Source organism: Excalfactoria chinensis, chromosome 3, assembly GCF_039878825.1.
Source record: "Excalfactoria chinensis isolate bCotChi1 chromosome 3, bCotChi1.hap2, whole genome shotgun sequence".
Taxonomy (NCBI): Eukaryota; Metazoa; Chordata; class Aves; order Galliformes; family Phasianidae; genus Excalfactoria; species Excalfactoria chinensis.
Window position 1 is genome coordinate 80,986,130 of NC_092827.1, and position 3,135 is coordinate 80,989,264.

At 37.5% G+C, this 3,135-nt stretch overlaps 1 protein-coding gene across 1 annotated transcript in view; it reads right to left on the reverse strand.

The window, feature by feature from the left end:
- Positions 1 to 3,071: 3,071 nt before the first annotated feature.
- Positions 3,072 to 3,135, reverse strand: part of CAMKMT (calmodulin-lysine N-methyltransferase) — a 188,161-nt gene continuing 188,097 nt past the window's right edge. The window contains exon 11 of the mRNA XM_072332128.1: positions 3,072 to 3,135. This exon is cut by the window's right edge and continues 290 nt beyond it. The gene's annotated coding sequence lies outside the window, so the exon portion shown is untranslated.

Consider the following 3,135-nt stretch of genomic DNA (forward strand, 5'->3'; position numbering starts at 1 on the left):
GGCCCTCTTTGACTTGCATTTCTGCTGCCCTCCCAGCCGTGTGCCACCTGCCACACCGAGGGGTGGACCAGGAGATCCACCCAACACACTGCTTTTGTTTGGGAGCAGCCGAGGAGGCTCGCAATGGTGATGTAACACTTGGTAAACCCTACGCAGCCAGGATGCTTTTTATGTGGAGAGCAATTTGAATCCCACTTCCCTCCTCATGCAAACACACAGCCATTAAGCCACAGGCAAAATGCGAATGACTTGTCTAATAACAATTTCGCAGCTGGACAGGTACCTGGGGTAGCAAGTTCTCCTGCCTCATCTCACATTCCTAAGACATTTTCATTTTGAATCAAACTTATTTCCTGAATGGAAAGATTTGCTCTGTTATTCCAAAATGCTAACAGATAGAACTAACAACTTGTAATTTTTAAGAAAGCCCTCATCTCGTGTCAGACTATGAAATGGAATTTGTTTTTCTTGGTCTTTTCTACTCTCAAGATCACAACACACTGCCAATGGCACCAGCTGCACTAGAGCTGCACGTCCACAAGAAGATCCTTTTTCTGCTATTTTCCTCTGAGGGGGGAAGAAGATGACAATATTGCTCTAAGAACTACCAGCATATCTGAAGACAGACTTGCATCAGCTTCGCATTCCCGTTCTCTCTCAGTGAAGAAAGTGTAGCTCATCTCTCCTATTCATCTTCAAAGTGCTTTGCAAGCACAAAATGATTAAGTTCAATATTCTTCTACTGAACACAGTAAACTGTATCATTAAGAATACGCCAAGTATCAGATGCTGGTTAAAGCACACCACATGAAAGGCTCTGACACATTTTATAAGAATGATTTGATAAGCTGCCTAACTTTTTCTTAGCAAAGATATTTGATGTATTTAGAAACATTATTATTATTATTATTTTTAAAGAGCTCAGAAACAATTCATCAAATCCCTACCAAACTGAGGGACTCCGAGAGATGTCCTTAAAGAAACAACAACACTGTTAGCACCTCACTAACAACATGTCCTACATTTTGGATTTTTCAATAATCTCTTTAAACAAAAAAATAAAAATAAAATTAAAAGAAAAAAGAAGAACGGAGGCTTATATGCCTATAAAAACATCTACATGGCCCAAACCTGCAAACATTTATGTAGATGAGGAACTTTACTGCCTGTGGAGATCCTGTGTGAGTTTGCAGGATGAAGCTTAAATGCGTCTTTGGTAAACAAGCCATCAATTACACACTTTAAGGACAGCAGCACCTGTGCAAAGCCTTCAACACAAACTAGGGAAATAAAAGCAGTCATCAGCTACTGTTTTGAGTGAAACTGTTTTCTTCTTAGGGCTAAAAAGGGGATTTTCAGTGACACTGGTTCTGTTTCTGGCAGCTAATAATATTTATTAGATTATTGTTACAGCAGACATGCAAGCAGACATTCTCAGAAATAATAGGTCCACAAATCGCAATATTTCACTATTTTTTACATCCCTTTGTTGATTATAAATGTATCCTTGTATGTGTTTTTAGAGAAAAGGCTTTGCTGAGTAGGACACATAGAACAAATTAAAGCAAAACTAAAGCCACCTTTACAGCAGTTTTAAATAACTCTCAATTACTTTTCATTTCCTGCTAGACGGGTATCTTCCAACTAGAGTTTGAATATGAAACTCATACCAGCTATAAGGGAGATATGCTACTCAGTTCTGGTATAAATGGTTGGTTTGCATTGCCCCTGGTCTTTATCTAACACTGAGAATAGGCTGCTTTTTATCAAAAGAGGAATAAATTGCTGTTATTGTGATGTTAGCCCATCACTTGGCATTGCAATTCAAGTTTTTGTGAGAAAGAAATGTATGATCTAACTGCGACTTGACCTATGCCTTCTGAGATCCATCTAGGTGCTCTAATGGAGCATAAAAAGTATTGAATACAAGGACATGCAAACCGGTAGTGAAGAAATTTGAGCAGAAGTGTGAAGAGAAAAGGACCTTCTTGAGCCTGTGGTTTACATGCTGCCCAATGTGTTGAATATGGAAGAACACTTATTACCAAACTGCAATTCTTTTAATTAATATTTTTCAGCATCCTCTCTGCTTCCTAGATAGTATCTCCCTCTTTCAGTTATGCTCATTTTAAAATTGTTCTGGCTTGAGAGGGAGTACAGGATTCTGTAATAATTCTGGCTTTTTTTTTGGTCAGAATTTGGTAAAATGTTCTATTAACCTATTAAGAGAAAAAGAAATAGTTTCCATCTCTTGAGGACTTTTTCTTTCCCAGTACAAGTCATATTAAATGTTTACCAAACTCTTGGGCCATGATATATCACAGTGCAAACTAATTTGAGCGAGGCAGTTTGATTACGTTACAAACTCCTTTTGTTGTCAGAGTCTTTCTCAGAATCTATCAAAAAAGGATGCATTTTTAAAAGCGATTTTCAGAATAGTAGCATTTAGATTTTCGTCCTGATAAAGGCTCACTTTCCATTCATAGTCAGAACCTAAATGTGCTCTTCTTGTACCTAAACAGATAATAAGCACTCAGCACACTCCCCCTTCTTGACACAACACACTGAGACTAATCACACATAATTGGAGAGGAGGAGCAGAGGGGCTGGGCAGGCTATTGTGTCCAAAGGACAAATGGTCAGTTTATGAGGCTTTTGTCTGATGCATAATTTCTTATACATCTAGAAGAGGAAAAGTCTTGCTGGAAAAAACAACCACACAGATACCCCTATCTATAGTAAAAAAAAAAAAAAAGCCTTCATCACAGCAAATAAGGACGCTTCAATTATCGACAGAAAAATCAACAGCTGAATTTGAAAAAAATAAATAAAAAAAAAATAGGCAAGGAAAATCTGAGGATGTAAGAGGTGCACTTTGAAAAGATTCTAAGACAACCATTTCCTTACTAATTAAAGGTGAATGCATTTACCACTTTACAGACAGTTACGTAAAACCACAAAGTGTATTATTCATGTATTTTCAAATATGGCCCCAAAATAACATTTAAAGAGGTCAACGAAGTGCATACAAGTTTAAAGGCACAAAAGAGAAGGAAGCCAGCTTTCACACCTTGGTTAACGTATATATTTGATGTCCGATGGTGTTTAGGCTGAAAAATAATTGGAAAAATACTT